A 14,269-nucleotide genomic window follows, 5' to 3' on the forward strand; every position below is an offset into this window, starting at 1 on the left:
GCCTGTTTAAACAAGACAATTGTAGTTCGCTGTATGAGGAGTCAATGTTTCAAGCAAACAAACTGAGTTTTATATTCGACCAGACATATTCTGTTATGAAAAGATGATGTTTTTTCTGTTTTATTTTATTTTTACCCCCTGTTTCAAACTTATATTATTAATACATTTTCCATTCTTGGCTTATTCGATTTGTATAGGTTCGGGTGATAGTCTTTCATTTTCGTGCTGCAGATCGCAGTCAATTGCATTTTCCATTGATCCCATAGGTGTGAGATTACTACTATGAAGTTGTGAGACATCATGAAATGGGATTGCTTATTGTGCCATCCATTAGGAGTGGGCGATACTGGGGATTTTGGTATCAATCTGATCCAATTAAACACAAGGTAGTAGCAATTGATACCATTACTAATTATGTTTTCTTGGGAATCTCGTGATCATTGAATATCTGAGCAATAGGCCAAGTAGGGAGTGTGCCTGTCAGTCACAACTCAGGCATAAATAGTAACAGGACAATAGTATCCAATCCAAGTACTTGCCTCGGATTGATGATATTAATATTTGGACCGATACACCCTCTAGTATTCATCCTGTTTCTTAGTTCCCTTGATTAAGTCTTCTTTGAAGTTCTGAGCAAAGCAGTATTTTGATGTATGAGGAATGTATTGAGGAGTCAATTTACTGAGTTGTGTATTCGACCAGAATTATTCTGGTATGAAAAAAGGATGATTTTTGTTTATTTGTTTCTCCCCAGCAGTATATTTTATTGCAAACACACATTATTGATACGAATTCCCACCTTGCCTTTATTTGATTTTTATAGCATTGGTTGATATTTTTCATTTTTCAGTACTGCAGCTCGGTTGAAAAGTCACAGACATATCTGTCGATCATTATTTTTTAAACCTTTGCAAAATTAAATAATATTTCCACACAAGATTATTATTTTTTCTTATTTCACTCAAATGGCAAATTGTAAATGAGAGATTACCCAAAAATCTCCCTTTTCAGCTCACTGATTGTGTTTACAAGCTCATCATTTTGTTGGTCTTTTTTTAATTGTTGATCAGGATGAAGGGCAGCAGCGGTAATTGGTTTTATTAGTATGAGTCAGCAGACTGATCATGGCAGCCTGACTTTGTTTGAATTTCCCACCAGATTATTTAAAGTGAACGTTTAAGCTCCGAAAAGGAAATCTCATTTGGCGACTTGTGTCTGTAATGGTGCTGCTTTAGTCCCTTATAGCAGCAGATTACAGGGAGGCTCAAGTGCTGAATCTACAGCTTTGAGACAGCTCATTAAGTTAACGTTGCCTGAAATTTTAGCAGGCCCAAGATAAGTAAGTTATACAGGGTGCCAACTTCACACGGGTTACCTGCAAATTCTAAGATGCCTGGGTAGGTGCTGTCTTAAAAAATCTGATATTAGTCTTAAACTAGTTGGTAATTCGAGTTGTATTGAATTGTATAGCCCCTAATCACAAAGTATCCAATTTACGCTGCCAAATAATTGGGTCAAAAATATTTTGAATCGAGTCATAAATTGATCATTGTTTAAACAAATTCATTCAAATAGAGCCACCTTGTTTGAGGGTTTTTCTAGACAAATAGTACAATTTTAGGAGGCTGTTTCAAACTAAATGAAATGATTTTGTTGACTATGCTTTTGTTTCCATTAGAGCTGTCATATTTAAAGGGTAAGTGTGAATTATTAAGGGTTTCAGCATTGTCACTCAAAAAAAGCTGCCCATCATTGCCAATGTCTAGAATAGATCATCTCTGAAGAGCCAGGGTTATGACTGAAAGAACACAATCCCGGATACAAGTGGCCGAAATAAGTTTCCTCCGCAGGGTGTCTGGGTTTTCCCTTAGAGATAAGGTTAGAAGCTCAGTCATCCGGAAGGGACTCTGTGTAGAGCCACTGCTCCTCTGCATTGAGAGGAGCCAGTGAGGTGGCTTGGGCATCTGATAAGGGTGCCTCCTGGACGCCTCCCTCGGGAGGTGTTCCAGGCATGTCCCGCCGGCAGGAGGCCCCGAGGGCGACCCAGGACATGCTGGAGAGACTATGTCTCTCGGCTGGCTTGGGAACGCCTCGGGATCCCGTCGGATGAGCTGGAAGAGGTGGCTGGGGATAGGGACGTCTGGGCTTCCCTTTTAAGGCTGCCCCCGTGACCTGACCCCGGATAAGCGGAAAATAATGGATGGATAAATAAATAATTAAAAAAGGAATAAAATTGCTTTGTTTTCGTCTGTTTGAGTCTCCTTAGTTTTGATTCTTCCTTTTGCTTTTTTCATTTGCACTAGTATTACTTTAGCAGCTAGTGGTCAAATAGTACACACGTTTCCTTTAAAGCTTTAAAGTGGTGGGCTGTCAGGGCCCTCTGTCAATTTGACTTTCTAAAGTATGACTATCTAAAGTAGCTCGTAAAATCATAATAGAAGTAACAAAATACTTGAACCAATTCCAGTGAAAAGAGATTACTTTGTACAAAAGGACTTCAATTGTGTATTAAGTGTGATTTTGACTAAAAAAGGACTCGGTTTTGTAAATTTTAAATATGACAATTGGCTTTGGGGATTGTTTGTACGAAACAACCCTAAAAAAGTTGGGTAAAATGATTGCGAATCAGTCCCTTTGTGACCAAAACCAATGATTTTTTTACCCAACCTTTTCTAGGGTTGCACACAAATAATATACATCATTGCCATCACTTGTTTTTTATTCTCATGTAAAAACTGTGACACATCACAAACAGCCCACATTGTTTGGTTTCGAGAAGAGGTTGTTGCATCTCACAGCTGCCCACACACACATTCTCGCACACAAACACACAGACACTGAGCAAGTATGCATTTGAGTCATATTTACTCAACTTTGAGCTTGGTATATATTTTTTCTTGATCCGTTATCCTGTTACCCAGCAACTGATTTGATGAATGAAGAAAACCTCAGAGGCTCCTGCATCTTTATGCTTTGTGAGGATTTCAAGCACAAAACCATACATAGAATTACAGTGCAAAAAATAGAATGACATCTGCTTCAACATTCTATTGTTATCAAACAGACATGAGTTGAAGATCATGGCAATAAGGGTGGATGGATTGATCCAAACCTCGATATTATTGATACTAAGCAAGTAATCAGATCGGATCGACATTACTGTCCTGTTAGCGATACTTTATTCGTCCACCAAATTCTTCAAAGCGCCGCTGTTATTCAGTCCCTCTCTCTCAGCCGGTGCCCCTTGCGACTCTATGTTTATGCCCAGTAGGTGACTGACAGGCACACTTAAACACCTTTCCCTACATGGCCTTGCTCTGCATCCTGCTTGCCAGGCAGACAAGGTGGCCAAATATATGTGCCTACCCCCACCACAAGAGGCAAACAGGAAGAGACAGAGAGGTGTGGACTTTTTGTTTTTCAACAACAGAAAAGTGCCAGATATCATTTGTGTGGTCAAGTTGTCTGGTCATGTGGCAAATGGACATCTATATATCTAATTAAATCTAACTCATCTGAATCTAATCTGTCTAATCTAAAGCAAATCTACTTCATAAATCCCAATATGTGTGTTTGTATGTGACTTATAGGCTCCAAAACGACTGAACCAATCTTTTTGAAAATGTACACAGTTGTAATTTAGGCTTCTGTGAATGTCTTTAGCCCGTGTCAAGCACCCCACAATCAATACCAACAAAATCAAGAATTATCTGATTTTGTGTACGAGGATCTCTGGAGCTGTATCAAAATTCCCAGTATTGCCAATGCCTAGTACACAGATTTACTGTGTAAAATGGCAGTATATCTGTATGCTTCAACATTCTATTGTTATCAAACAAACATAAGCTGAAGATCATGGCAATTCACTATTGTTTTCCCATGTTTTTACAGCAGCACCTCAAGTGCGCCCCATTATGTAAAAAGCTTTCACAATGCATACATGATAAACGGCGGCTCTTCTCGTTTTGCTGAACATGTTCCCACCCACGCATACGTACCTGGCTGATATTAAAACACGGCTTGGTAAACAACAAGCATCACACCCACACAAATCACAAAGTAACATGTAGTGATAACACCAAATTGCCATTTTTTTGTGCGTGTCGCTGTGCATGTTGAACAGGTTTCCTCAGGGCGATTTGTTGCTTTCCACTGGGATTGGATCCAGTCATTGGACACAGAAGAGATTTAGAATGCAGGACAATGGCAACAGATGTTTATTGTCATTGTGGGAGAGCAAGACAAGTGTGTTTGTTTGTCTCTGTTGAAGCCCAAGAAAATTAGTTGTGTGACTGCAACTAATGTGAAGTGCAATATAAAACATCTTGAAGCACAGTTGCTGTTTAATTTAGATTAAAAAATTTGGATGTACAAAAAGTAAGAAAATGATATTCTACAAAGGATAAGCTTCTGTAGCCATTATAAGTGGGCGATACAAGTTGCCAGGGTTCCATTCCCAAAAAGTGGACATGTCAAATGTCAAAACCCGCAAAGTACAAACCGTTATTTAATCATTTAATCATTCATTTATTACTCAAGAACAAATCCAATTTACAGACTCAATTATATTTTTCAACAAATAAAAGTAAAGGGATGAGCTCAGACAATGGCCAAATATTCACCTGTCCGAATCCAGATACTTAATAACAATATGGTCAAAGTACAGAAAGGAAGAAACTGGGGTCTGATTTATGTAACAAATGGAGGGTTTAAGGAAATAAAATAATTAACATTGTTATTATTATTATCTCATCTCATCTCATTAGCCGTACCGCTTATCCTCATTAGGGTCGCGGGGGGGCTGGAGCCCATCCCAGCCATCTCCAGGCAGTGGGCAGGGGACACCCAGAACTGGTTGCCAGCCAATCGCAGGGCACACGGGGACAGACAACTCACTCGCTCATTCACACCTAGGGACAATTCGGACCGGCCAATTCACCTGAAATGCATGTTTTTGGAACGTGGGAGGATTTATTATTATTATTAGTTGTAGTAGTAGTAGTAAAAACTGTTATTAACTGACATTATCACTGTTTTTGTTATTATTGTCATTATTATTGGTGTCTGAATGATATTTGGTTAATAAAAGGGTAAAACTAATAACAATTCTGGTATTATAAATATCGTTTTGATGATGATTATTATAACTGTTAAATAACTATTATTGTTATTATTAGTTATTAGTGGGCAGAAGCCTTATACAGTCAGTAGATGGGTCGAGCTAATAATTAAAATGGCTACTAAAATTATTACTGTTATATTTATTGTTGTTGTTATTGTTGTTTTTATTATTATCATTATCAACTAAATGACCATTCTTATTGATATTGTTGAATGCTGTTGTTATATTGCTGTCACCAATTTTATCAAGATCTTTATTCATAAACAAAACGATGAAGTGAATAAATATATTGGGGATGATGGTGAAAACCAAACAAAAACTAAATAAAAAAAATAAATGGGGTTGCAAACATATAGTAATACATTTTAATAAGAACACAAAACAGACGTGTCTGCACAACTCATAGTTCGGGCAGACAAGTGGGAGCTTGATGCTGGAGTCATCTGGCTCAAGCTCCCATGTCTTGTCTTTTTAAATGCACAGTTTAGGACACTTTGCGAATAGTGGTCCTGCTGCCTGGGGGCAGACATTCTCTCGTAGCAGGTCCAAAGATACTTTGTATGATGGACAACACACACCACTAAACAGACAGTTGTCACCAGTAACACCAATGACAACTGTTGTTATAATAATGGATACTTTTGTTATATAGTATACTGAAAATGTATGGAGCCAGTAATGATGATAACGATGACGGTGAAAATCAGGATGGTGATAATAATGATGATGATGATGATGATGATTAAGTGACTTTGCTTCTACAGAACCTAGTTGAATATATCTATTCAATGAAGTGGTTGTTCGATGTAAATCCACAAAAGCTCTAGCTTTAAGACACATTATTATTGAGGAAGTCGAGGGTAGGTTTAAATAAGCATATGCTTCTTCCTATTCTTTTTTGAACATTTTGTGTTAAAATTGTTATGTTTTTTTTCTTTAATTGATGTTTTGTTTTTGTTTTTACAGTGTTCAAAATTACAGTGTTTCATTCATTCATTTATGCTTCATAAACGTTTTGGTTAGCACATTCGCCTAACACGCAAAAAGTCCCCAGTTTGAGAGCTGGTGGAAACATTTGTTGGCCTGAAAAGATGGGCACCACCAGGCTGTACTTGCCCAAGACACACCACAGGAAATGGTGCCCCTTGGTTAAGGGATCCATCAACTGACGAACCCATATAAACAAATATATCACTTTAAACTTGTCTCCCTTCCACTGTTACTTTAGATTATTGAGGCTCAATTTGACCTTTATATTTTCATAAATGATAGGTTTCACAACAAGGTGCAAGCAGAGTTCTTTTGTAAAAATGTCACAAAATACTACAAACGAGGAGACTGGCAAATTAACCTTAAGTGCTCCGCCCACTGCTACCGCTCACCATTACCGCTCACTCAATCAAACACTTTTGTGCCTAAAATCTCTGAGCTGCTTTAGCCGAACGAAAGTAGCAAAACTGATGACTAAACCGCAATACAGCAAGGGATTGCTGAAATATTGATCTGATCCAAGAACTAGATCAGTATTGATAATATCAATATTTGGATCAATCTGCCCACCCATAGTAGCAAAATCGCCTACCAGGGCAACAAGAACATTCAATCAACTTGAGATCTTCACCCTATTAGGCCCACTATCGGGACTCAGGCAGCCAGGTCATAAAAATTAACAGACTCCCCACCTCACACGATTAGACCCCATGTTATGTGTTTATTATTCACTCCCACAGCTTCCAGATCTCACACATGTATTGCGAAATGGCTTGTGGAAGCGATTCCTGCTCATTGGAGGATGCCAACTTGGCTCTTGTGCTTTGACAATCCTCCTTTTTTTATCGAAGGTCACATGTCTAATTCGGAAAATGAAGGGTAGAAAAATCTGGGTCGTGAGCAAATTAATTCCACTGTTGGAGGGATTTGAATATGTAGAAATTGTGAAACATGACTTCAGGCCACAGTCTCACTAGAGATGGGTTTTGGGTAAAGTAACCCAAAAAAAGGCTCATCTAAGACGGATACTGAAGTCAAATGTAAAAAAGAAGTTCACAAGTCTAAGAGAGAGTAAATATATAATGAGAAAACTATTTGAATCTTGAGTCATGTAGTGTTATTATTTCATGTCATAAGAATGATTAAAGACTCCACCTTTAATTTGAAGTGCCCATCCCTCTACAGGCTATATATGTATATATATATATATATATATATATATCTCATCTCATCTCATCAGCTGCACCGCTTTTCCTCAGTAGGGTCGCTGGGGTGCTGGAGCCCATCCCAGCAATCATCGGGCAGTGGGCAGGGGACAACCTGAACTGGTTGCTGGCCAATCACAGGGCACACGGGGACAGACATATATATATATATATATATATATATATATATATATATATATATATATATATATATATATATATATATATATATATATATATATATATATATATATATATATATATATATATATGTATGTATATATATATATTCATGTATTGGAGAAAATTTAAATAGTGCATGGTATTTCATGTTACTGTTGTTGTTAAGTGAGAGCTGAGGGCAAAATCGGTCGATCTAAATTCCCTCTCTCTCCTGTGGTCATGAGCTCCGACCCAAAGGACAAGACGGCCGATACAAGTGGCTGAAATTAGTTTTCTCTGCAGGGCGGCATCTCTCATCTCTACAGGTGTTTCACATGGAAAAGAGCCAGTTGAAACTGCACTGTTTGCTTTTTTGAATCCTCCACTAGTAAGGTCGTGTTTAGGAGGCAAAGGTTCTTAAGTGAGAGTCGGTTCAGTGAAAGCTCAAGTTGAGAAGTGGAGGGGGGGTCTCGAGTGAAGGTGACCCATCCTGCCTCGCAACTGGAATAGACCGAGTCATGCAAAAAGTCGCGTCTTGGAACTGTAGATCCAATTATTTAAGAGCAGATGTTGATTGTGCCCTGCAGATGTTGTTTGCAGGCGAGCTAGAAGGTGAGGAACGCCATTTTGCCAAGGCCTTCAAGGAACAACAGGCGAGTCAAAGCTCACATTTTGGACACGCTGTGACTCCTTGGTAATTGTAACTAGTTAGTCTTTCCAAGTGAGTCATTTGAAGAGTTTAACTTAAAACTGAAGTGGAGACTGTTGCATGGAATTGTGGCAATATTCCAAGCATGACTCTTTCAAAGCAAGACCCACAAGTGTAACTGAAAAATAGAATAGAATAGAATAGAATAGAATAGAATAGAATAGAATAGAATATACCTTTATTGTCAGTGTTACAAAATGGGTTAACATATTGTGTCAACGAAATTGGGCATGACACTCCAGTTTTACACATTCACAGTGAGGTATGAGCCAAGAAGATAAAGGAACAGAGGAGATAAGGTTATAAAACAAGGGGGATAAGGCTATAGTTATAATTCACATGGTATTTACACAAGAAATGTCGGCATGTGGGATGTTACATACAGTTGGTATCGTAAGGGTTGTGCAATATTGCATTTGGTGCAAAGTCATCATAGTGCAAAAAAATAGTCAGGATATGCATTGGTGCAAACATAGACATCATAGTGCAGAAAAAAGAAATGGTCAGACATTGTGCAAGGTGAGCAGTAAACGTAGTGCAGTCGACATGTGCAAGAACATAGACATGAGTACCATTATATTCGTATGAGGTAGTGTTGGCATGAGTTTTCAGATTTTTTGTGCGGTGTCTATTTTGAGCAGTGAACAAACATAGTGCAGTCAGCATGTACGTGGGTACCATTTTACATTTGTAAAAAGGTTGGTAAAAAGTGAAATACCATGCACTATTAACACCAGCATATATGAAAAAAGTAATTCGTTAAAGTTAGTATGTAATTCATTAAAAAGCATTTCAGTTACCCCCCACATTGCTAGCGTCCAAATGTAACGTGTTACTCTGAAAGTAAACATCTAGTCACAAGTTACCGTATATGCTCAAATTTAAGCTGACCCCTTAAAATTGCTTTAAAATAGCCACATAATAAAAAAATTAATAAAAAGGTAAAAGGTTGTTTTCTTGGCTTGGGCAAGCTTGAAAGCTTGCGAATGAACACTTAGCCGAGACACTCCATATCCATTTTGTCTCTGGGCTTTAAAGCACTCGAGGATTTCCTTTTTGAGTACTGTTCATTTTGTTTTTTTCTTCAGCTATGGTGTATTGCAAAAATATTTTGACAAATGAAAAGACCAGAATACAGCACACGTCTACATAGGGTGGCAATAACAAATCAACAATATTGTTTAAAAAATGATTAATAAAGGCATTGGCAAGGGATTTTATCATTGATTCGTCCTGTTGAACGATTAATGCGGCACTCAGAATGTTTTGTTCAACCCAGATAAGAGTGCATTAAATTTCCTCTTGATCCAGCGACAAACTTGTAATAGCACTTTGGTCTGGCAGAGGGCACTTCGAGTCTGTATTTTGAGGTCCTCTTGATCCAAATCAAAACGTATTTATACTTCTCGCACTTCTCAGACACCTACTGTAAATGCAACTCAAAGTGTTGAATAAAAATATTCACTGTACTATAAGATGACATCCAATGAAGTACTCGCATTCTCCTCAGATGTTGTCAATCTTTGTTTGCGCTTTATAAGAAAAAAGTATCTTACATTTTTGCAGGTATATACGATTATATATTATATATTTTTGTTTATTGTTAGGCTATTTGACAAACACTTGGATTTTTTGTTGTCTTATATCATAGAATATTTTTGTGCACTATTTTTTATTCGTCCAAAAATTCCATATTCAAATAGAAAGGGAAATTGTTTTTTGTTTTGTTTTTTTAAAATCTGATTCTTCGATTCATCCTCCAAAAATAATACACTGATTCACCGATTATTTAAATCGTTGTTAGTTGCGGCCCTACTTTTACAGGAAATTCTGTTCTCATGTTGCCCCATTGATTTTGCTGTTCCTGTATAAGAACACACCCTGTGTGAAACCGAGGATGAACATTTCATTGGATTTTGTGATTTGGAGTTTTGTAAACATGTTATTTGTGCTAGAGTTAAATTAATATTATTATGATACATCATTACTAACATTACCAGGCATGTTAACCAAGTAACTTTTGTATACTATGCAATTATTCAGACTGTTGTTTTCTATTTTATGTTCATTTAAAATCAGGGTTGGGTAGGGTTACTTTGACTGGAAAACTTTCAATTACTTTTGGATTACTCCAATACCAAATATGCTAATAAAAGACAAAAGAAAGTAAATATGAATCAAATGATGGCTCACAACACGTGGTAAGCTTTCTCTCCTGGCTTTGATCTCTTTGATCTCCGGCAAAACTAACATGAAATGCGACAGAAACAAATCCAAACAGCTTAAGGCCATACTACCCTGAACACACCCGATCTCGTCTGATCTCAGAAGCTAAGGGGCCGGTCACACAGACATTTGCGGCTGAATCACGGCCAGAAATTTCTGCCTTAGAGGCGGACGCCATTGGACGCACTAAGATCGCCATTCAGACGAGATACAGCGGTGCTTAACACGCAGTCGAAAATTCGCGCGCAGCGCGAAATAATTTGGCACTGCTCAAATTTTCAGAGCGCGGGCACACAGCCTTTCACGAGCGTACTGAGGCTGAACCACGGCCAGAAATTTCTGGCCGTGAAATTTCTGGCCGTGAAGCAGATGCCGATGAGCGCTGTTGGACGTTTAGAGACCGCTATATAGACGAGATAGAGCAGTGCTTTACTCGCGGTCGGAAATTTTCACGTGGTTGGCCGCGTTCAAAACTTTTGAGCTGCTCAAAAGTTTGAGCACGTGTTAAACCGCGTGCCGCACACGCGGTCAACACGAGGAAATGACGCGCAAACGACGTGCTCTGGCCGCGGCCAAGGCGTGCTTACACATGGGTAGGACGGGAAATTTCAGCGGGTAATCGTGGGTGGAGCATGATAATAGCATGTTTTGCGCCTGTATCGCGGTGTTATTACGTGAAATTAGCGTGTTACGCGTGTGACAGTCAAACGCCTTTCTCCGCGTATAAACAGCGCGAATGCCGAGCATCAGTTGTGCTCGTGACGTCAAGGGGGTGAACATGGATCCCCGTCAGCGTAGTTTCTCTTCATTTTGAATAAATCTTTCGGTGCATTCGCAATGGTCGCAACAAGGCCTTGAAGCCAGGACCTTAACTTGGCCTTTCAACTGTCAGGGTCGCCAGGGCACCACTTCCTGTGGTCAAGGCTTTAAAGCCAGGACCTTAATTTGGCCTTTTGGCCGAGATTTTTGCATTCCGGAGATGGAATAAGAGCTTTCTCTGTCCACTCCACGCATCGGCCCGGTATTGCAGTACCTCCGGGAACGGTGCATTCGCAATGATCGCAACAAGGCTTTAGGGCTAGGACCTTAGCTTAGCCTTTTGGCTGAGAGTAAGTGTCCCGGCTCCTAGGCTTTGTAGCGTATAATGAACTGACCGATAACGGATAATGGATAATGAATAACGAAGATAGATCAATAACCCTTAAAAACCCCAAAAACCCCTTTCAGCCGAGAGTAAGAATCCCGGCTCCTAAGCCTTGTAGCGTATTATGAACTGACCGATAACGGATAATGGATAATGAATAACGAAGATAGAACAATAACCCTTAAAAACCCCCACGCGTTTATTTAAACAATAAATTGCGATCGTATTCTACAAAATGCGTTTGTCAACGCGGATGAAAAAGTCACCAACGTCAATGCACGCTTCCAACAGAAGCGATCGCAGCAGAATGCGCGTTCACGCGAGGGGGTGGGGGGGTAGTTGTGTTGCGTAGGAGTCGAATTTGGGCACAACACCGGCTCCACACGAGAAAATGACGCAGAAACGACGCGATGAGGAAGCGGAACAGTCGCCGGCGTCTTTTTTCCGGCCATACCACAGATGAACGGCGGGTTGGCCAAATTTGCGCATTTTCCATCCCGGGCAACCACGGGCAAAAAAAGAACGCAAAATTTTAGCCGTGATTCAGCCGCAAATGTCTGTGTGACCTGCCCCTAAGCAGGGTTGGGCCTGGTTAGTACTTTGACTCGGAGACCGCCTTGGAATACCAGGTGCTGTAAGCTTGGGCCGGCAGTAGCTCAGGAGGTAGAGCGATCATTTTAGGATTAAGGGATCCCAGTTCGAATCCCGGCTTGTCCGTGTTACATGCCGAAGTGTCCTTGGGTAAGACACTAAGACCCCAATACCCCCCAATAAGCAGGTTAGCAGCCTTACATGGCTGCACAGATCACGGCCGCTATTGGGAAATGTGAAGCACAATGTAAAGCGCTTTGGGAAGTCATTGACTTAAAAAGCGCTATATAAATGCAGATCATTTCATTTCATTTCCAACATCAATTTTGCCGTTCCATGTATTCCGTTACTCCCCAAACCTGCACAAAATGACATGGTGAGACTCATGTTTTTATTTCTTTCTTAATTATGCATTATTTTTGGTTGGTGCGATTTATAAACCGAAGTGACTTTTAGTCCGGAAAATACAGTACTTCAAAGAGTCAAGCGGGATGTGAATTGAATTAGGTGATGTTTTACTCCTTGAAAAGACGTTCTCTGCAATTCCAACGAGAAAATCAATTTTTGGGGAAAAGCTATCTATCGCCGTGAGCAATAATTCAAGACAGAATTATGGTAATCCTTGAATGTTTATTGTTTATTCAATGTTTATTTCCACCCATGACCCGATTTACACGACTGTTGGCGAACATGATAAAATGCTGAATAGAAAAATCACAATGACTATTTCAATTCAGACCTTTTCGAACTGAATAATAGGTCGTTAACATGCAAATAATTTCCTTGCAAAACAATCAGCAGTATTCATTACAGTGGGACCAGAGGCGTGTTCAGGAGAGTGAGCGATTGCTATCGCTAGCTATCGCTAGCTTCTGAACGGCCAATGATTATTGAGCGCTCGCGTGCCCGAGTAATCACGGGAGAAAGACCGCTTACTTTGATTTCCAACATGGCGTCGACAGTGCTGAACATGGAGGATCTCACCCTGACGAGTGCTGTTGGCGATATAATTTATCGTCTTACATTGCCTGGTAATGTTTGTCAACAATGCAAGACAGGTATGACCCTTCCACTGCGTTTAGGATAACCTTAACTGTGTCAATATGCGAACTGTCGCTCATATCAGCCAACTCGCTCAAAGCAAGCTGTAGAACGAAATCCATTGTACTGTCGTCGGCCATTTTGGATCAGTAAGGCAATCACAGTGAGCGATTACAACCGTTCAGCAGTGCGCGGCAAGCGATTAACAAGCGACTACATGTCTGATTACTCTCCTGAACACGCCTCTGGCTACTTCGCGGTTCCACGTTCTTTTTTTTTTCTTTTTTTTTAAGCATTTTTGAAGGGGCGTTGCTAATTTGTGGTTCCACGTTCGCGGGTTCAGAGCTTCGCAGGTCTAAAAAATAATAATAAAATAAAATAATTTAAAAAATAATAATAAAAAATTCCCAAGCATTTTTGAAAGGCCGTCGCTACTTCGCGGATTTTTACTTTTCGCGGGTGGTTTTGGTCCCCATAAACCGTGATAACCGAGGAATTACTGTATCTTGTCACGGTTGCCCATTGCCCCCAATTGTCCCCGCCCGTTTTGCGCAAGCTGCGGATCGTTGACTGATTGGCTTCCGTCCTAATTAAGCTCAGTGCTCTCTCTCACCCTTTTTCAGTCCATCAACGAACCTCTGCACCCGCAAGACATGTGTTTTGACTCTGTGCGGCATTTTTCCCATCTATCTTGCCCTGTTTGATATCTGACTCCAGTCTCAAGTGTCTGGTATCAATCCTGTCTGTCTCGTCCTGTCTGATATCTTCCCCAGTCTCCTGTATCTGATTTCAATCCTGTCTGTCCTGTCCTGTCCGGTATCGGCCCCATTTGTCCGGTATCTGCTCGTGTAACTGGTATCGATCTCGCCGGCCTCTGGCTTCCTGTGGTTCTAGGGACAGTCTGTATTATTAAACCACAATATGTTGCTCTTTGATGTGATAGAACCCAAAACAAGTGTCAAAAATCAAAAGGTAAAATGCAAACTACGGAGACTCAAAGTGACCTTAACTTATCATTTTACTTCTCATTGTTTTGCCGGGCCTATTGGAGTTTCTTGAGTAAACGTTGCAGCAAGATG

General features: G+C 39.9%; 1 protein-coding gene and 1 pseudogene across 2 annotated transcripts in view; both read left to right on the plus strand.

Annotated features, from left to right (window-relative positions):
- The window catches only part of LOC148365092 (leucine-rich repeat transmembrane neuronal protein 4-like), a 114,474-nt gene that overhangs the window by 51,083 nt on the left and 49,122 nt on the right, over window positions 1-14,269 (plus strand). The gene's annotated exons all lie outside the window — the stretch shown is intronic.
- Window positions 11,327-11,469, plus strand: LOC148365093 (U2 spliceosomal RNA; annotated as a pseudogene).

This window comes from Urocampus carinirostris, chromosome 5 (genome assembly GCF_059441175.1).
Source record: "Urocampus carinirostris isolate Australia breed hairy pipefish chromosome 5, RoL_Ucar_1.0, whole genome shotgun sequence".
Lineage (NCBI taxonomy): Eukaryota > Metazoa > Chordata > Actinopteri > Syngnathiformes > Syngnathidae > Urocampus > Urocampus carinirostris.